General features: G+C 38.5%; 1 protein-coding gene across 4 annotated transcripts in view; it reads right to left on the bottom strand.

The window, feature by feature from the left end:
* Nucleotides 1-22481, bottom strand: part of Arhgap18 (Rho GTPase activating protein 18) — a 147754-nt gene that overhangs the window by 102481 nt on the left and 22792 nt on the right. The window contains exon 1 of one of the 4 annotated variants that reach the window (XM_071613035.1): nt 10484-10560. The exons of the other annotated variants lie outside the window; for them this stretch is intronic. The gene's annotated coding sequence lies outside the window, so the exon portion shown is untranslated. Of the gene's footprint in view, nt 1-10483; nt 10561-22481 lie in introns of those variants that run through there. 4 annotated transcript variants of the gene reach the window in all.

Below are 22481 nucleotides of genomic sequence, written 5' to 3'. Positions count from 1 at the left end.
ACAGAGCATAGAGACAGACCTGGACTGGGAGGCTGGGTAGCTTGATTCAATCCATTCGACTTTCAGTAAATGGCAGTATTACTTTGATCAGACTGCCTATTCTCAATGGATCTTGGTTGTTTCCTCATTGGTGAAATATAAAAGTTGGACTGTCTACTAAAATTTTTTTTAATCCCCCTCAACTCAAAAGTCCTGAAAAATCCTTCAAACCCAGATCATGTAAAAATATGGAAATTTTCTCAGGCAGAGGGACATTAGTGAAGAGAGGAACATGAGAGGTTGGAATTACATAGATTATCCTGATATCACTTCCACAAAATTCTAAGGCCAGTCATTGAAACTCTAAGCCCCGATTTTCTCACATTCATTCATTTCAAGGAAATGATTTATTGAGCATTTCCTAAATGACCAGCAAATTCTAAATGCTGGGGATTCGGCAGTGAACAAAACATTCACTGTTTTCACAAAGCTTAGAGTAGCAAAGCCATGGAAAATTAAAAAAACAAAAAAACTCATCACTTATCAGGTGGTGAGAAGTGCTGTAAGAGTAAGTCAGGTGGGTTAAGAGAAGGGATGGAGTTACAGATGGGAAGAGTTCACCTCTCTGACAAGATGGCACTTGAATAGAATTGATTGGAGGTTGGGGAGGAGAAATAAGTTCAATCATGCAGATTTGGGGGGTATAGACTATTCCAGGAAAACACCCATTGTGAAAATTTAATGATGTGATAAGCAGAACCCCTGGCAGCCACTGGCATTTCTTAGGAGCTGTGATAAGCTCCATTCCTCCAACCTCCTCATTCCCCACTTTATCTTCTAAACACTTGTTTGGCTTTGATTGGTAAAAGCAGAGAGTGGATCTCTATGCCAAACACACCAAAGTAAAGTTGACCGAGGATCAGTAAAACTTCACCTTGAATTGCACATTCTAAGCAATGGCAATCTACACCCATCAAATCCTGTCTGATAAGAGCCCACATCTGACATCAACTGTTTAAAAAAAAAAAATCCTTTTATAATAAAGTACTCCAAAATACATACAGAAGTTAGTATTTATGATCTGCTCTTCTTGGAGTTGGAGCAGGAAAACTCAAGTGGTTAAGATCACAGTCTGTCAAAAAAGACTAGATGGCATCCCAAACCTGTATGCTGACTGCAGGACGTTGACTGAATTCATCACCTCTGAATCTCAGCTTTTTTTTTTTTTTTTAATCTGTGAGCTGAGGACTGAACATGTTACCTCCTTTCAGGGTGAGACTTGAATAAGACTATGTACAAAACATGTACAACATCCTTGGCACAGAGGAAAGTACCCAAGGATATGTATCCATTTCTCTCAGGGTTTTTCATTTCAAGTTCCAAAATTAACTCTGATGAGGCAGAAGAGAATTTTCTTAAAAGCTTACTAAGTGGCTTACAACCACAACCTGGAATGCACCAGCAGCCTCACAGGGCAGTAGATGCTGCTGCTCACACCACCAATGCCTATAGCAATGGTCACTGGCTCCTTTTCAGTGGTGGTGGTGGTGGTGAGGGGGAAGTTCTGCCTCCCAGCAAGACTAGGAAAGTAGACAATTCCCCACACCAGAAATAGGTGCTTATATGGGGACGGCCAAAAAGACAAATATCCAAGCATGCCACTACGACAACATACAGAATTCATACTAGTCCCCCTCTGGAGCATCTACTACTTCTCTCATGTGACTTCCCTCAATAAGAATTCTCCTATCCTCTCCATGCAGCTCAGCCCCATCCTGGTGACCTCCCACCCCCTTCTGAGAAGGCTTCCAACCTGCATCCAGGGCCTCCTCCCTTCTCCAGCTAATGTTCCTACAATGTACCTTATTATATCTGAGTGACATCCCGACTGCACATACCCATAAGCATATAAAGTCTTTAGAGAATACAGGGTAGAAATTAAAAACAAATGCATGGTGATGAATAATGCTTCTGAGTTGGCTAATCATTTGTGTGTGTACATCTCTTTCTGCAAATGAGGTTTTAGGTCCCTGTTGACAGAGAACACCATTCTCTTCTGTATCTATTAGAAACCTTTCTTGTTCAATACCTCCTCCTTTAAATCCAAAATGAAGTATAGTTTTATATTGAGGATCAAATATTTAAACTCATATCTATAAATATTCCTTTGTTAAGGAAAATAAATTCAAACACTCATGCAGAATACAGAAACTGATGAGTGTCAATAAACTTCATGACACTGAAGTACATGCAAATTATACCAAATTATTTTAAAGCCCATTTTTACCCATTTTCAGGTTTTTAAAAATATATATAAATAAAATAAATTCTCTTCCTTCCTATTCTAGAAAGTTGACTATCCTACACTGCCCCAAGGGGGGGAAATGTTTTTTTTTTTTAAACACAGAGAGAAGAACATCCCCATCTTGTGAGCAATATTCCTCAATGTTTTCAAAAATCAGGGTAACATTCTGAACAGTGGCATCTCAATATTTGCCAGGGACAGGCAGATTTGAACTACAATCCCTATTTGGTTCACAAGCCCAAAGTTCCCCCTTGCCTTGAACAAATGCTTTCTGCACAGAACACTTAAGCATTTGAAATAGCTGAAAACCAACAATATTGAGTTAGGCATTAGCCAGATGTATGTGAGAAGATATATCACATATATTTTAATATATGAATATTTATATATCAAAATGACATGAAATATGTCACTATATAAAAATACAAAAATATAAACAAAATATATATATGTATAAATATGATTCAAAATGCATATAATATATAATTTTTTTTAATTCACAGGTACCCAAGGGGGAACACCTCTCTGATGGGTTCTCTTCCCCATGAGTAATGAATTCATCCAATTCAGGAAATATTTATTGTATCCAGTGTCTATTAGGGCCTCATCTATTCTCCTCAGGTCAGGATCTGTCAAGCAGAAGGCAATAGATACATGGAAGGCAAAGAGAAACTGACAAGAACCTCAGTGGTTCCCAGCAGGTTCCTGCCCAAGGGCAGGAGGCTGAGAATGTCTTCCTGGGCTCCTGGCCAAGGGGAGGAAGGTTATTGGACATTCAAAGATATGCATGGACAAAGAACCGAAAAACAAGATGGGAGAGGAGGGTGATGAAGCAACAGGAAAGCAAGGGGAGGAAGCATCCCTGGGCTCTTTTGCACCTTTCAGAGAGGGAAAGGAAGAACTAAGCATCTATCAAGAAAAGTAAAAACGGACCGGAACAAAGAGGCTGACAAAGTTCCAACTCTCTCCCTCTGTACTGCAGAGGCCCTTGGAAATGCAAGAAGTCTACGACTTAGAGAAAACACAGATACTTAAAGTTCTCTAGCTACTACCTGCCCTCCTTTTGGAATTATTATGAAACAGCTTATCGAATCTCGTTTGTGTGCATCTCTCACTGAAATAGTTCTCTGCAGAGAGAACTCTCTTTCTCAAGCCAGGACAAGATGCAAACCCACTGACTCCAGCCATAATTTATTTCAGAATGACCTTTATTGAACACAGTTATCACTGACTAGGAAAACACATGTTATACAAATGCAGCATCTTCAACCATCAGTCCTAAACCATCAGTTTATGGAAATAGTCATCAAAAAATAGGGAAAAAAATTCTGTGATGATGATTCTCATCATCTCCCAATTCTCCTCCAAGTCTCAATGCAAACCACAAGAACCATGAGTATAGGCGCAGCCCGTTTCCTTCAGTCCCCAGGTTCTGCAGTCTGAGGTTCCAGACCCCATGAGCCCAAGCACAGCTTGCCTCCTCCTCTGACTCAGGCTCTTCTCCCATTTCTCTTTTGAGCACCTCCCTCTGGTCCAGCAGTACTGAGTATCCCACACACTTTTCTTTCCTCAAGAGCCTGGTCTCTTGTATGTAATTTTGTAAAACGTACAAGGGGGATAAATGAATGACAGTAGAGGGGGTAGAGAGAGAAGAGGGGAGGGGAGGGGAGGGGAGGGGAGGGGGAATAGTAGAGGATAGGAAAGGCAGCAGAATACAACAGACACTAGTATGGCAATATGTAAATCAATGGATGTGTAACTGATGTGATTCTGCAATCTGTATATGGGGTAAAAATGGGAGTTCATAACCCACTTGAATCAAAGTGTGAAATATGATATATCAAGAACTATGTAATGTTTTGAACAACCAACAATAAAAATTGCCTGGTCTCTATAGGTCCTACCCTATTTAACGCCCTCCTACTTTCCTTAACCCTACAACACAGCAAACAGACCTTCCTCGCAACCTCTAAACTCTAAACTCCTACTGCCTTGTGCACTGCTTTCCTGATTTATTTACCAAATGTCCCTTTAAGTGATAGAGTGTGCTACTGCAGGGAGAATTGCAGGTTTTGAAGTCTGACAACTCTGCAATTTGCTGGATATAGAATTTTGGACAAATCAACCTCTTTGCATATCCATTTATTTGTTAAATGAATAATAATACCTACCTTGCCTGGTTGTTAAGAGAATGGAAAATTTTTTACATAGAAGGACCAAATAGAGGTAGAGCATCCCTAATCCAAAAATTTGAAATCTTAAATGCATTAGTGCTCAAAAATATTTCAAATTTGAGGGCATTTCAGATTTTCAATTTTCAGATTGGAGATGCTCAACCTGGAACATCTATGCAAATATTCTAAAATGAAAAAAAAATCTCAAAGCTGAAACAATTCTAGTCCAAAGCATTTCAGATAAGAGATACTCAACTTGGGCTACATGGAAGATAACACAATAAATAAAGATCATGATTCCAAAAAACAAAATGAAATAACAATGTGAGAGCCTACAATTTGGAGAAGGGACAATGCCATAAGTGGCCATACTCTGTGCTGTGGGCTCCTTGAGAGCAGATCCATTCCTTTCTCTTCTCTGTTGACTTAGAACTCCAACCGCTACACTTAGCATCTACCAAGTACTTTTTAAAGGCCAATAGAAAAGACTATTAAAATAATATGCAAAATAATATGTACCAAAATGTTAACAAAACTATCCTCAGGCACTGGTTTTGTGAAGAATTTATTGTTTACTTGTACTTTTCAGTATTAAAGTTTTAGAGTGGACAAACATAATATTTAAGCTAAACATTCACTATGGAATGTCACTTAGCTCCCAATTTCTGTTACACATTGCAAGCAGAAATTAAACTAACAAATTTTTCCTTTCCATTCGGCTTTATGTCCATTTATCCTTTCATACTTAGTATAAATGTATGAGGAGAAAAATTAGAGATTCTCTAGACTGAAACAGGGGTTTTTTTTTTATTGAAACTCCCCTTAAATTTGACCTCAAAATATCCCCCAATAATTTTATTTGTGACCCTAGTGAGCATTAAGGTTAGATATCAAGTACATTATCTGATCTAAAATCAATCAACCTTAAAAAAATAAACCTAAGAAATTCTACATAATAGCCAAATGGATGTCTCATTATCTTAATATTCCTGCTTTCTCATGGTAAACGTCTATAGTTACTTTCATTTTTAACATTTTAAGTATTCTTTAAGATAATTAGGTTAAAAATAGAAGATAGAGAAATTCTCTAACTCAAAACTGATCCCATATCATGGCAAGATTTTCCCCAAGTTTCAGCAGAGAACATTCATACTAATGATGGATAATGGTGCCATCTTATAATGTAAAAGGCAAAATAAACTGTTAGAAGAAAGGGATACACTTGTGGGTAGCTCAGTTATTTGAAAAATAATTTATACCACCTACTTCACATCAAAAGAATCATCCAGATTGAACTGAAAAAAAAAAATGCAGTCATAATGCCTTTTTTTTTTTTTTTTTTTTTTTTTAAACTGCCTTCCCCACCACTGAGCCCTCTTCTGGCTGCTCCTACTTCTCTGTGGACTTTAACCAGAGTGCCCCTTGGCCCTGCATTGGCAGGAACCCAGCTCTCCTGAAGGGCCCAATGTGCCCCTCCCCTCCAGACAGATCTCAATTTCTTCAGGCTTTCCTGGGTTCATAAATGGCTGGTTTCTACCCATTTCCTACGCTGATACTCAGTCTTTAAAAGCTTCCCAATATAGAAAACCTATCTTTACACATCATGACATTCACAGAGCTGCAGTACTTTGGAGATGTCAGGTGTTAAAAATCTTAGAGACCACCTAGTGATATGGTTCTCAACCTTAACATACTCACTTGCCCTTAACATATCTCCCTTCACTTTTCTGAAGCAAAGTTCAGATAATTTATCTATACATAGTTAGTTACATGTGTACTCTCATGCCCTTTGTCATAACATTGAGGAAAAATTAAGGGCAATGTAAAATAAAATAAAATTTCAATGAGCTCTTGCACTCTAAAAGACATGCAATGAAGTGGTCAACTGTTTATCTACTGATAATGAACAAATTTACACAGGGAAAAAATAAAATCAGAAAAATTACTAATAAGAAATACTGGTCTTCAAATTCTAGATCTGAGTAGCTATAGAATCTTGAATAAATTTTTAATGTTCAAAATAAATAAAGAGTGGGGAAGACAGATGGCAATTAGAAAACAAAAAAGCCTGATTTAGGATATGCAGAGATGAGATTTATTTGTATCTGATATCCTTTGAGAATGCCACCTGAGTCATCCAGGACACGAGATAATTCTCTGTTTGGCAGAGCTGTCCTGAAACTGTAGAACATCTAACACAGTGGGACAGTAAAACATGCCCCCACAAATTTCCAAAATGCCCTTTAGAGGGCAATATTGACCCCACTGAGAAGTACTAGTCTAGTTCAACTCTGACTATTCACCCCATTTTGCCTTTGAGAACATAGAAGCCCTGAGAAATTAAGTAATTACAGTCACAGCAGGTTACAGAGATGACACAGCTGGTTTCAGCATCTCTACCCCTCGGGCGGGCTTCTTATCCCATTCGGGGCTCAGAATTTTCACCTTGCCCTCCACAATCATGAGCCTCCCAATTTGAACATCTGACTCCCTCTGACCCCACCCCAGGTGCATTCTTCCCTGAACATACAGGCCAACTTGCCTCTCCATTGCATATCAAGCCTCACTAACATGCTCGCTGATGGAGCCTTATTAACTCAAATCACAAAGATCTCTAATTCAGCATTCCCCTGTTGAACCACAACCAACCTCCTGCCTGTGTCTTTGGGACCATCCAGTCTAGCCAGCCCACTGTGTCATTTCTTCCCTTCCCATATCCAACTCTCTAAGCACCAGGAAAACTAATTCAACATGGATCTTCCAACATGCCCATTAGTGCATCCTGTGTGTTGGTTAATATCCCACTGTCAGCTTTTTCCTAATCCTAACTGCACAGAAGTGTGAAGCATGTTAAATTCCATGTCTAAGCAGGCCTGCAATGCTTCATATTCATTAGCTACAGTGCATTTTGATTCAGTGTAGTTCTAGCTGCCTGACATAATCTTTCAATGGCTGTCCCAAATCTGCTGAGCCAATTCCCAATTCAATCCACCTAAAGTAAACAACTTTGCTTTTATAATAATGAGGCCATCGATTATGAGGATGCTCCTCACAGCATCCTCTTTGTCAATGCTCAATGTCCATGTACAAATACACCATAATAGTCCTCCTATACACACACATACACCATAATATAATGTACTATTAAAATAACAACAGAATGGACATCAATAAAGTAGAGTAAGCAGAGGAGGGGGAGGGAAGAGAGAAGGGAAATGGAAAGTTCTGTGGAATGAGATTGATCAAATATGTACATATACAAATATGGCATAATGAATCCCACTATAATGTACAAATTATAATGCTCCAGTAAAAAAAAGAGAATGCCCTTTTTCTGAAGAACCAAGTTTTATATTTCCTTCAAAATCTGGTTCCTGTTAATATCTTCAATAAAGCTTTTGGGTTCTTGGTCCATCATTTTCCCTGCTGTCTCCGATTATTAAGAATGACAGATTTGCAGAGGAGAGAGAAGTCCATAGATCACCTGGTCAAGTGATTTTGTTTTATGGATCACGGAGGGCACTAGGACTCGGCAGTGAGAAGTCTTTGGTGATGTCGCTGGTTATCAGCACAGGAGGCTACAAATCTGATCTCTCCACTTCCTGTCCAGTTTCTTTCAAAGGCACACTTGAGTCACTTTTCCACATTTATATACTTTCAAAATGTCAGAAAGTTTTAAGATGTGTTTTTGCATACATTTTAGAAAGATAAATACTACTATGCCTCCTATTGTCATTGAGTACTTAAAAATGGAAATAGTTTTCCCTAGTGTATTTTCATACTACATGAAAATTTAATGCAAATATCCAACTCCTATTTCCCTTAGTTTTGAGCCCCTCCCAAATTAAAAAACATTTCCAACCAGGCATGGTGGCACATGCCTATAATCCTAGTGACTTTGGAGGTTGAGGCAGGAGAATCACAAGTTTGAAACCAGCCTGGATAATTCAACAAGACCCATCCTCAAAATAAAAAATAAAAAGGTTGGGAATGTGGCTCAGTGGGGAAGCACACCTGGGTTCACTCCCCGGTACCAAAACAAACAAAAACACCTCCAGCTTTTCTATCAGGACAAAATATTCATGTCAAATTAATGTCCCAAATGAAGGATTTTTAGTTTTAGTATTCTTAGTATTCTGACTTCAAACCAGGTTTATTTTACATTGTGTTTCTTCCTCACTGTATCCTACATAGGGAAGGCTAAATAAAGATAATCCCATTATTTAATCTGAAATCACTTCTTAAGTTTCTTGCATGCCTTACTATTGCTAACTCATCAACAATGATTTACATTCTTTAAGCTCACAATCTGTTTCCCTCCAACTGCTTAGCTTTCAACTATTTAGGAGGAAAATGTTTTTGATTATTTTCAAGCTTTTCATGTAATAATTCTTATTCTTTTTATTAAATTATTTATTCTGTTATATGACAGCAGAATGCAATTCATTTCATATTACACATATAGAGCACAATTTTTTCAATTTTGGTTGTACACAAAGTATTTTTACTCCATTCATGTCTCCATACATGTATTTAAGATAATGATGTCTAACTCATTCCACTCATTTTCCTACCCTCATGCCTCCTCCATTCCCCTCCCTCCCTTTTGCCCTATCTAAAGTTCCTCCATTCCTCCCATGCCTCCCCTGCCACATCAAAACTCTAAGATTTCACCTCACTCCAGTCAGAATGGCAGCTATCAAGAATACAAACAACAATAGTATTGGCGAGGATGTGGGGTGAAAGGCACACTCATGCATTGCTGGTGGGACTGAAAATTGATGCAGCCAATCTGGAAAGCAGTATGGAGATTCCTGGGAAAACTTGGAACGGAACCACTATCTGACCCAGCTATACCACTCCTCAGTTTATACCCAAAGGACTTAAAAACAGCATATTACAGGGACACAGCCACATCAATGTTTATAGCACCACAATTCACAATAGCTAAATTGTGGAACCAATCCAGATGCCTTTCAGTAAATGAATGAATAGGGAAACTTTGGTATATATACACAATGTAATATTACTCAGCATTAAAAGAGAATAAAATCAAGGCATTTGCAGGTAAATGGATGGAGTTGGAGAATATAGTGCTAAGTGAAATAAGACAATCCCCCAAAAAACAAAGGCCAAGTGTTTTCTTTGATACGAGGACGCTGAATTCTTTGTTTCTTTTAATATGCCATCTGTTTTTTGTTTTGTTTCACTTGGTACCAGGGATTATTGAACCCAGGGGCACTTAACCACTGAGCCTTGACCCTAGCCTTTTTTATTTATTATTTTGAGACAAGGCCTTGCTAAATTGCTGAGTCTAGCTTTGAACTTGTGATCTTTCTGCCTCAACCTCCAGAGTTCCTGGGATTACAGGTATGCACCACCACACTTGGCAGTTAATTCATTTTAATGAGCTCTGTACAGAACACCACTGTCGAAAATCCAGAATACCAGCATGCTTCCTCCCTGCAGGTACATATTCCTCAACAGAATGTATCTTGCCAGCCTTGAAAATCTGTTTCTATTCTTACTAGTTATTTTGAACTCTATTTTAAATACAACCAAAATAAAGAAAGGGAAAGTGGATGTATGACAAAATTTGACTCAACTGAAGGATAACATAGGGAAAACTTCAAAGACACTGGCTTAAATTTCATTTTCTTAAGCTCTAAACCCACAGAATCAATCTCTCTCAATCTTTCTTTCCCTTCTCCACCCCCACTCTCATGCATCTTCCTATTTGACAAAGGTGCTAGTTGGTGATCTGTTTTGTACTTCTCCCCAACTCTGCCTCAAGCTTTTAATCTCTCCATAGTTAGTAAAATATACTTTGTGTTTTACACTCTGTCTAAAAATTTTGAGTTAAACACTTTTTATGCACATGAAAAATGTTCAGTGTAATTCTCATAATTATAACCCCCGGCAACTGAAACAAACTGGTCGGAGAACAACAGCTAAACAGGAGACACATGTGAAGACGTACAACACAAGTCTATGACTTTAAGGAAAGAGACCACGGGCAGCCTACCTGGTTCTATCATTAGTTGCTTCATCTTCATCTTTTCATAAGTGAAAAGTCACTTTATGCTCTCTGGGCTACTTCTTTTCTTATAAATCAAGGCAGTAGAGAATGAATATAGTACATGATCAAGCTTCAAAATTCTGTGTTTCTAGGAAATGACACCAAAAAAGTATTATTTTTCTGTAATATATCTAAATAAAATCCCTCAACAGAGGAATTTCCTGAGTTAAACTGTGAATCCCTGGTGTTCATAAGGTCAGGTCATTATGGCATATTAGGTGTGGGCAACTGAATCTATATAATCCACAAATTTTATTTTCATAGGTGTCACTGCTACTCTTCATTTAAAAACTTGGGACAAAATTGTCAATAAGACTGCAAAATAGATAGCCATGAGAACAAAATAACCATAAAATGCTATCAGCAGCTCACACAAGTTCTCACTACATTCTAGGAACTCTTTTAAACATTTGCACAGGTTGCACAGGTTTTTTTTGTGTGTGTGTATGTTTTTTTTTTCCTCCTCCCATTTACTTCTTACAACAACCTTACCACTATCTCAATCTGTCAGTGGAGAAACAGGGACAAGTGGTAAAGGTCACACAGTATGTGGAGAGCTAGACTTAGCATTTCAGGCAGCACACCCTCCGCTCACGCCGGTGGCTCAGCCCTTAACTTACAGCCTCCAGTTAAGAGACTGAGTGGGGATAGAATGTTAGTTCAGTCTGAAATGAACCAGTACACAACCCTGGAACTCCATTTTCCACATGTCCAAAAGGAGGTGATTGTGAGAACAGCTCTCACTACTCTATTATCTGGTGGAGTTTTTTTGTGAGTGTTTTTATTTTTGTTTTTGTGTTGTGTGTGTATGTGTGTTCTGGGGAGGCGGGTACTGAGGATTGAACTCAGGAACACTCAACCACTGAGCCACACCCCCAGCCCTATTTTATATTTTATTTAGAGACAGGGTCTCACCGAGTTGCTTAGTGCCTTGCAATTGCTGAGGCTGGCTTTGAACTCGCCTTCCAGTGGCTCGCCTCAGCCTCCCGAGCCACTGGAATTACAGATGTGCACCACCGCGCTCAGCTGTCTGGCGTTTTAATATGGAAAACTCATACATTTTTTTTTTTAACCAGCAACTTCTGAAAAAGACTGTCATTTCTCTCCAGAGCATTTCCTGAAGCACAGCCATAAGCCCTTTCTCCTATTACTCATAGATGGATCTATTATTGAGGAAGGTGCCTGGGTTCCTAGCCCTAAGAGATCATAAGAGGATCTAAAATGGAGTAAGAAGCAGACTAATTGGTTTTCCTCACTCCTCGTTTCCCTTTTTGACTGACATGATCACTACCCCTGTGTCCCCATGCCTACCTGTGATGCCCATCAAACAGCTGTCAATACCAGACCAACTCCCACTCAGAGATTATCCAATAGCCACCTCACTCCGCCCAACTATACCTCACCATGCACCATGTTTGCCCACAATTAAAAAGGCAACTGACTCACAGGTAAAGACTGACCAATAAGTTGAAAGTATAAAACAGATCCACCTAACAATCCTGGGTGTTATCACTGGGGTCAGCCACTTGATTTATCATAGAGTGTCCACACCGATTCTCTCCTGGCTATAGCTCAGAAAAGGCTATCAAATGGTAAGAAAAGTGGGAAAGAATGGGGAGAGCCCATGACTGGCCAAGCTTGCTCACCTCTTTTATACTGGGTTTCTGAAGTGGATGGAAAATTGGAAGAAAAGCATAAGTTCTCTTATGAGTGAAAGTGATGAGTGCTACTACTTCTGCATGCTGACCATCATGAAGGTTAATAACCCCACAAGCTGGAGAGGGATAACAGGCCAGATACCATCACTCATACCTACATCTCAGAGTGACCATAGAACAGGGCCTATGGTACTGAGTCTGAACATTCATGAGTATTTGGATAAACCATCAAATTCTCCAAAGCCAAACAGGGATTCTCCAAGAAGAGATGTGCTTGCCATGTGCACAGTGTGCTGTGACCCTGTAGCCTTCACACCCATAATATATCCATGATCATAGTTCCTGGGAGAAACATCCCCTTTCCCTCCCTGATGAAGGTGGAATGAAAAGACCAGACCCATTCACGGTGCTTACTACTCTACTTTTTAGAGCCTCAAGTTTGGATTTTTAATAATATTCTTGAAAATGCCTAGAAAGTAAACTGTGTGTAACTGTCACATCACTGAGCATGTTCACTGGGGGTTCTAAGTGCTACTCTTTCCATCACCTGCTGGATGTGATCTACTCTGAGCAGTGATTTTTACCTCTCTGGGTCTGTTTCATCATGTATAAAAGAGTGATACCAAGTGACACTCAAGTCCCTTAAACAAAAATTTATGATAACAAGGCAAAAGTAATATCCTTGAATGATCTAAGAATTGGTGATTTATATGAAAACAGGTGAATTGCTTGTACTTTTTTTTCAAAAAAGGAAAGAAAATAGAATGTTCAGGAACAACATTGATTTTTTTTGTTGTTGTTGTTGTCAAACTAGATAAAATAAAGGCCAGAACTAAAACTGTAAATGAAGAGACTGTAAAAGAGTCCTGCTCCAAAGGTCAAGTTTAAAAAAAAAACTTTCCTTTGTTAACTGGTAATCTTCACTACCTTTTCTCATTTTTCATAAAAATCATACTTGCTTACCTGGGTAACTAGTTTTAGCTAATCTATTGAACTCTTACTTGTACTAAGTAGGCTATATTGGTCAGTTTTCTGTTGCTGTGACAAAATACCTGATAAAAATATACTTAGAAGAGGAAAAGTTTATTATTGCTCAGTTTTAGAGGTTCAGTCCATCACTGACTGACTCCATAGCTCTAGGTTCCAGGTGAGGCAGAATATTATCGCAGAGGGACTCAGCTAAGAACATGGCAACCAGGAAGTCGAGTATTTAACTCACCAAGGACAAAATATAAACTCCAAATGCACACCCTCAGTGACCTCCTTTCTCCAGCCATCCCCTACCTGCCTAGAGTTATCAACCAGTTAATTCATATAAGTGGATTAATCCATGGATGCCTGGCTCCATTGTTTCTTGGCCTGTGATGAAGCAGAACATCATGGTGGGGAGGAAAACTGCTTACCTCATAGCATCCCGGAAGCAGAACAAAGAAGGGGCTGGGGAGAAAATATATCCTTCCAGGGCATGCCCTCTGTGACCTACTTCCTCCAACTAAGAGGAACCAGCTTTTACCACCTCTCAATAATGCCATCCAATTATGAATCCACCCATTGATTCATTCACTGATGAAGTCAGAGCCCTCACAATCAAGTCACTTCCTAAAAGTCCCACTTCAGAACACCGTTGCATTGGGGATCAAGCCTTTAACACATGAGTTTTTGGGAAACATTCCACATCCAAACCTCAACATGTACCAAGTTAAAAAATTCTGTCTCTAAAGGAATAAAGCACTGCTTTAAAGCGTTGAGATTCTATCTCTTGGTTAGATTTGTGTGTGCTATTTGACAATGGAAATGCCCTAAAAATTGAAGATTGATGCTTACAAAATATTCAATCACAAAATAACAATGAGTCAATCATTTCTCACCCTGTTGTCACCTCCAAGATTACCTTGAAAGGTTCACTGGCTCGCTCCCTGGACACACATCCCCCGTCCTCTGGTCTTCCAGCAATGCCATTCACAAGCCACTTCTTCCTATCATCATGTCTCCCTGTCCTTGCAGAAACCTTTGGTCTCAAACTTGGACATTCCCATCGCCAGCTGGAATTTAGTTTTCCATACAGAAAACATACTGCTAAAGCTACAAGTAAATTTAATGTGTAAAGAGAAAGGGAATACAAGATAGCACTAAGAGAACAGTAAAAAATAAAAATTAAAAAACCTTGTATATGAGTATTACCCATGTTTTCCTTATCAATTAAGCCTCACATTCCTAACAAGGTAACATTAAACCTGTTGTTGCAAGATCAGAGAAAGACGACTATGTGACTACAAATATGCTAGCTGACCCACGAGGGAGCAACCCTGAAAGCTGGGGTTGAACCCCAGGGATCCATATGGATGGGCCTTTCTGAGTCTTTGAGTGATGTTTACACCAAACATGAAATAAAATTCCACCTTACATCTCTGCGCACATATTTGAACTTAAATGCATTATTGATTACAGAGTTGCAGTTTTCCATTGATCTCTTTTCTAAATTCACAGCGATACATTTGCGCTCTGGAAAGGCTGCACTGCTTTTCCTGCTCACGTTTTAACAGTTGGTCAGTGTAAGACATTGCTCAGACACAGACAACCCACTCAACAGATGCCCAGCAAAATGTAGAAGCCTTTAAGTTCATGCAATCTACAAATATTTATCTGACACTCTGCACAAGTCTCTCATATAGGTACTGGGAATACAGCCGTGAACAAAACAAGACAAAAATTCCAATCTTTATGGAGATTGGCAACCACATCATAGTTTGTAACAAAAACCAGCTATAAAAGGCACCCAGAGGAAAACTTTTGAAATTTTAATATGGATTCCATAGTAGACCATAATTATCTTTGCTACGATAACTGTATACTTCTGTTTCTAACGTGTCTGCATTGGAACCACCCGGGAGTTTCACTGAAACAAAAACTGATGTCTATGACTCATCTAAAGGCTGAGATTCATTTGTCTGGAGTGTGGCTTGAGATTTGGAATTTTAATTTTTCTAACATTTTTTTCCTGTACTTTTTTTTTTTTTTAACCCAAGAACTCACTCGTGCCAGGCAAGATTGTACCTGATACATTCCCAGCCCTTTTTATTTTTTGAGACAGGATATCACTAAGTTTTTTTTTTTTTTTTTTTTTTTTAGGTCCTCCCTAAGTTGCCGAGGCTGGCCTCCAATTTGTGTCCTCCTGCCTTAGCCTCTTGAGTTGCTGGAATTATAGGTGTGCACCACCATGTTTGGCAAATTTTTCTGAATTTAGAATTTGAAGCCATATGTAAGATTTATGTGTATTTTTAACCCATTGGAAAAATATTTATAAGTACTTGAATTTTTCCCAAAAGTTTGGGAAGTAGTATGAACCATCTTGTTCACTAGATGGCCCTGGACAAGATACTGTCCCAAGTCAAAAAATTAAGTATCTTACAGCAGAAAATGACCTTCAGGTGATGAGAAATGCTTAAGCATTTACCATGTAGCTTAATTTCAATTTACTAAGATATTTGTACTCTGAACTCTTCCTTTCAATACTCTGTTTTTTTTTTTTTTTTAAAAGATGGAGTCCAGAGCCTCACTGACATTATTCTGAACTACAGGCATAGTATGTATTTGAGTTTCATCTATACTGACCCTAAAAACACACTTTAAAGAACATTTTTAAATTCCTTAATATACATTGGATTTGCCTACTTTGTCCGTTTTTCCTCAGAAATGTAACCAAAAAAGTTCCAATTAATATTTATTACACAATCGGTCCATTCTAGTACCATCTGTCATCTGGACAGTTATTATTCATAAGGGAAATTGTAGTTATTATTCATTATTTATGCCTCACCAACTTGATTTTTTTTTCTCTGGCAAGAACATAAAAAGAAGAGTGAGAAAAAGAGCTAGAATAGCTGATTGGAGCCCCGATTAGGAAACTACTCAGACTTAGGCATGTAGTCATTTGGAAAATATTTACTAAGAACCTACTGTGTGCCAAGTAATGTGGATACAATTACAGACAGGCCAAATAAGATCTCAAATTTATAGTCATATTAGGAATACAAGCATGTTCAATACAATTAGAGGCCTGCTTTAGGAAAATTAATCCGGTAATCAGAACTTCACTAAAACAGGTTTGTATTAATTGCATATAATACACAAGTACATGAAAGGGGATTCTCTCATAAAAATTAAATTTGTTGATAGAAAACAACTTGGTCAGGAGGACTCTTATTTTTTTTTCTTTCCCTCCTGTATTAGGTTTCATAAGGCTGCTATAACAAATTACCACAAACTTAATGGTTAAAAACAGAAATTTAACACTGTTGCAGTAGACCATGCCTGTCATCCCAGCTACTTGAAAGACAGGAGGATCAGAAATTCAGTCAGTCTAGGCTTTTAAAAATTAACAAAAACAAATTCAAAAATAAATTTGTTTAATTAAAAAAATAATTAAATTATCATTTCATAGTTTAGAGGTTAAATGTCCAAAATCAGGATCCCTTGGATAAAATAAAGGAATGTGCAAGGATTTTTCTTCTCCAGAGCCTCTGGAGTATCTATGCCTTGCTTCTTCTAGTATCTGATGGTACTGGCATTCTTTCGTGGCAGTTGATTCAAATCTCCACCCCTATCTTCACATGTTTCCTCCTCTGTATCAGATTTCCCTCGGCCTCCCATGTGGACATGTGTAATTGCATTTAGGGCCCAATTGGGATAATCCAGGATCATCCATCATCTCAAGTTACTTAACTTAATCCATCTGTGAAGACCCCCCTGCATTCCAAATAACATTTTAACATTCACATGTTCCAAGGATTAGAGCTTTAAAAAAAAATTAACTACCATACCTATACAGAAAGCCTAAGAGATAAATAAGGATAAAGGGGAGGGGGGAAAATCCAACTTGACTATGATAACCTTTATAGTCATACTGCAAACACATCTGAAGAGCTCATCCATTCCTAAACAGGTCCAAATGCAAGGCTGTCGCTCCTCTGGTATTTCATGCTTTTATGGAGAGAATTTAATCAAGACACTGGAAAGCACTATAGATATTAAAATGGACTTTACCTTTTTTCTTCCCTCTTTTTCCTCCTCCATCATCATCTCAAACTTCCTTGAAAACTGCACCTGCAACTTCCACTTACCATTTGAAAACTCTGGCTTGATATTTCACCATATTAAAAAACAAAAACAAAAACAAAAAAACCCTCCAACAAATTTATCAGGGCACCCTAGCTTCAGGCCTGTTCTAAGGCATCCTTAGGATCAGAGGTGAACCTGGGCAGGGCTGAAACCTGGTCTGGTGGAACCTTGGAGCTATATCCTTTCCAGCCTCTAGAACTGAAAGAGTGACTTGGTATTCACCCTGGGGACGTTCTACTTACAGTCACTTTTCCATAAGTACAAAAGTCAGTCTTGGCTAGAAATGCTAAGAAGCCCAAGTCCAAAATAAGCATGAGAAGAGTAGTATGGAGAAATTCAAGATTCTAGTCAAAACCCAAGGAGCCACTCTGCCTCTTAAACTTCCTGCAGTTATAATAGTGGAATGTCGGCCAAGTCATCACTTTCCTAACCAAAGTATTTGAACAGAATCATAATGCAGGCCACCCTCATCCTGACTTGCCTCCCCCTCCAATTGCCTAGACATGGAGAACTGCTATCACTGTAGAATCCATTCCCCAGTGACTCTTTGCTAAAATTTTTATTCAGAAATATTTCTTAATATCATTAATACTAAAAGGTGTTCTCCATAACAGAAAAGCATCCTAATGGAGAAAACCTAATATAAACTGACATTTCAATAAGTACTTGTATATAAGCCCAATCTACTTTCTTCTCCCTCCAGATCTATACTGCTATATAAATTCAATCCTTAGCCTCTCAAGCAAGGCTAGAATTACCACCTCCTATATTATGATGCCAGCACAAACATATTTCCATTTGGACTACTGAAATGTTCAGACTTTGAGACAAAATAAATAAAATAATTCATTTTTGCATGGGCTTAAAATATAGCAATATGAAATAAAACACAAAATTACAAACCAAGTTCCATGTAATATTAGTTAAGGGTATCTAAAGTAGGGCAAGCACCATGAGGCAGTCCAAGGACATAAAACATTGTTTTCAAAGAGCATGGTGAGCAAGCTCGAAGATTAGGCAATTCATTATCTCCTCTTCCTCATTTATCAGCTTACCTTCATGAAGCAGAAGTTCCAGGCAGCTACATAAAAAGTCTATTGTTTCCTCTCCACTATCTCATCACGCAATAGCCTTCCATTCCAGTGGAAAAACCCATATTCTCTTACAGAGCTCATTTTAACTTATTAAATTCACAATTTAACAACTGTGCCAACAGAACACACTGTAATTACAGAATCATAGGATTTTTCAAAGGAAGGGCCATCAGAGATCCAGTACATGAATGCAGGCATTGCTTCAATCCCCATCACACTTTCTGAACAAAAGACCCGCCGCCTTTCCCATCACCCTCTACTTCTGGCTGGACTGAGAAAAAGATGATATTGGTATTTGCAAATATAAAGGCATTCCAGGGTCACAGAAGAAGTAACTCTAGCTTTGCAATATAAAACAACCCATGTCGTTTCTGTCTGCCAAGCCAGAATCCTGACATGACCACTGAAACATGCTGGCTTCATCTCCTACTGGCCTAAGGCTCCCTTCCCTTTCTGGCAGATCCCAGAACAAAGTGTGAGGTCATAGAGCCAAGTAACAGGACAGATCCAAGAGGAATCGAAACATAGCTGTCACCCACACAGGTTACAACTGGCAACTCCTTATGGACAACTGGGTGCCAACATCTATGGATAGTTAGAGATACGGATTGCTGACACTGGGGTTAGGAATATTCTTAAGTTTTATTTAGTAAAATAAAAACCCTAGAAATACAAAGAAAGATTATTTTCCCGAAGCATCATCACATAATCAGCAAACATTTATTGACTGTACACAGCTTGGCTGATATTAACTAGATGTTGAGATTCAGGGATAAAGAAAATGTGTTCAATGCTTTTATGAGTTTATATTCTAAGACAAACAGGCACTGGATGTATGTAGCTGAGAAGAAACAAAAAAATGAATAAAACAAAGAATTTTTTTTAACTGAACACAATGTATTCTTATCAAATAAAAACACACTCAAAATGCATTTTTATCAAAGGACACAGCTTGCTAACAATACCATCGCTCATTAACTGTTTTGTTTCTTTCTCACCTCTTCCTGCCTCTCATTTTCTTTATGCTAAGTTTCAAATAATTCTCTTTTTCTTTTTTTTTTTTTTTAACTTTTGGGGGAAAACATTTCAAATTTAGGGCAGAAGGAATTAACACAGGGTTGCAAGCTTTTTAATTGGCCAAATAAGTGCATTTCTAAGAAATACAAAACTATACTTCTTGCAGGCATTTCATTTCATAAAGATATTTGGTCACTAAAAGAATTCATAAACAACTGATATGAGATCCTTTCATATTTTGTTTAGAAGTATGAATCAGAGAGCAAGAATGATATTAAATAACAAGTAGAAAAGATCTGATGGGTCACAACGTAACAAAGGACACAGCTTGAACTTTTCTTAACAGATTTTCTCTAGAATCAGCTCAATTAATCTTTAACAATACAATAACAAAGAACCAAGGTATATCTTTGCCTTATGTGCAGTGGACGAAATAAATGAGAATATCGTTGAGAAGCATAAAATGTGGCTGGGGTATAGGTCAGTGGTAGAGCACTTGCCCAGCATGATAGGGCCCTGGGTTTCATTCCCAGCACAGCAACAAAGATGTGGACATAACTGGAAAGTAATGCAAAGGGGTTATCATGGTAGAGTTCTGCTAAGAAAAGGACACCAAGAAACACTTGAGGGAAATTTTTGTTTTGTTTTTGCTGTTGTTACTAGCACTGGGAATGGAACCCAGGGTCTTGCATGCTAAGCACATGATCTACCACTGAGCTACACCCTCTTGCCACAGAAAATTACCCACCCCCCTTTTTTTTTTAAAGCTTGGATTGAAACCAAAAAGAATCTAGAGGCCAAGAAACAGACCTTGACAGCATGAGATGATTGAAGTACAGATTGGGGTTGAGCTTTGGTGGTTTAAAAATAAAGTACAGATCTGAGAAATCTTAGGGAGAGGAAAAAAAAACAACAAAGCTCACTAACAGCTTCTGGAGACAGAGAGAAGTCAGTGATGACTCAGATGTCACAAGTGGAGAGCCAGCAGCAGGACTGCCAGGGACACAGAGGAAGTAGGAGAGGAAATGATGCGTGCAATGGCAAGGCAGTACTATAAATGGTTACATATCTGTGGCTTCCCCAGCAAAAAAAAAAATGCATGTGTGAAATGTTCTGTATTCTGTACCTCGGTTAAAATTTAACTGTGAGGATAACAAGATATTAGCTACACAAACTATTGCTTTAAGATAGCATGTGTAGAAATGTGGGTGCAAGGAAAAAAAAAAAAACTGAAGGAAAATACAATTCAGTAAAGACCAGCTTTGCAGTAGGATTCTAAGTGGCCTTGATTTCCTCTTTGCACTTTATTTTTCCAGTTTTTATTTAAGGAGAATACAATTTAATTGGCAGGATTTTTGAAATATCAGAGCCGAGTTATGTCAGCATGCTGTATTAGTCTGACAGTTTCAGGGACACATACAGAGAACATGTCCACCAACTTTAAGTACTATGGAGTTTTGAGTCCACTGGAGGTATGCCCAAGTATCACTGCTGCATTCACAGAAATTAGGGCACATCTTCATGTTCTGCCATCTGGTGACTTTCATGTATTTAACTTATATCAGATGTGCACAGATTGGCCATAATTCAGCCAAAACCCAAGAAATTTCAGCCTAATAAATGTTATTAAACCTAAACTCTGCCACTACCACATGGTCTCTTTCCCCAAGATCTGTGAAGAGCCCTCTGAAACTATAGAAGATAGCAGCCTCAAGACTTTCTAGTAATAAATACTGTGCTTCCTAGTCATAAAAGAAGAAGAATGGGTATTTCCATGGTAAACTGGGAAAATTCAGTTGCAAGTCATTAAAATAGAGAACAGAATGACTCCTCCCGTGTGCTCAGGCTGTGAACAGTGAATACAGTATGGTAATTAACAGAACAAACTCTGGAACCAGATTGGCAGGGTTTGAAATCCAGCTCTTCTATTTTCCTAGCATGTCACCTATTTTAACCCCTGTGCCTCAGTTTCCCAAACTATAAAACATAATTATACCTATACTCATGGTATTGTGATGTATGTATGAATCAATATTCAAGCATAGGACATTGTGAAGCAAACAAACAGTACCAGGCAAATAGAAGGTATGATGTAAATGCTAGTTATTATATATTTTTCAACAAAAAGCGAGATGTTGAATAAGCCCAGATGGTCAAAAAATTCTAGTTATAATGCAACCACGAATGGTGCTAATCATGTTGGAGATTGTTTAATACAGTTTTTCCATATTCAAAAATATAAGTTTCTTTTTTCCCCTCCTCCTTCTTGTCCCAGCCCCAGACCTACTTTAATAGGGTTTAGTTCCTCAAATTTAACAGCACCTAAAGGGTGAGCTGCCTAGATATTTTTCCCCCTCCACTGTGTTACACTCTTCCCTCCCCTAGAAAAGAAGTTTCTTTAGTTTACTAACAACTCAGAATGCTGGCAATAATGTTTAAAGTCAAAAACAAGTTGACCCCATTGTAAATGAAAAAGGCTGCATTGAGGAGAATGAGATAAATTATAATTATACTTTACAAAAACCTGTAATAACTAGCTCTCCCATGATGCCACACAGGCTACCTAAGCCAGACCATGTCCTCAGGTCACCTGTCTGCATAGTATTTTCCCCAGCAGGGTCATCCATTGTGTGCTAAGAGCCTACACTTCATGAAGTACTAACTTCCACTAGCGCTAAATCTTCTATTTGTGTCAGCTCAGTCTTCCCTGGTCTCTCTCTCATTTGCACTGCCCTCTGCGGGCTGGGCTGCTCACCTCAGATTGCTTTTCTTCTGACACATGACCAAAGGCTCCTTGTGCAATCTACCTATGATGATCAGAGACTGCAAAACTCAACTTTAGAAGCTACTCTCATTGGACAAATTACCACACCACCAAGATACCAAGCTGGCAAAGAAGCTTACTCAGCATCCCACTGGCTCCTCAAATGGGTTAATTAACTCAAAGCTCAGTTTTTTCCCTAAGATGTTGAGAAAAGTCAACCACCTAAATGTTCTGGAGAATTATGGGCTGAGAGCTTCCAGAATTCTAAGGTTTACAACTATGAAGTTTATGTA

This window comes from Marmota flaviventris, chromosome 6 (genome assembly GCF_047511675.1).
Source record: "Marmota flaviventris isolate mMarFla1 chromosome 6, mMarFla1.hap1, whole genome shotgun sequence".
Classification (NCBI taxonomy): domain Eukaryota; kingdom Metazoa; phylum Chordata; class Mammalia; order Rodentia; family Sciuridae; genus Marmota; species Marmota flaviventris.
Note: the sequence above shows the minus strand (reverse complement) of the source record. Positions and strands in the feature narration are given on the sequence as shown.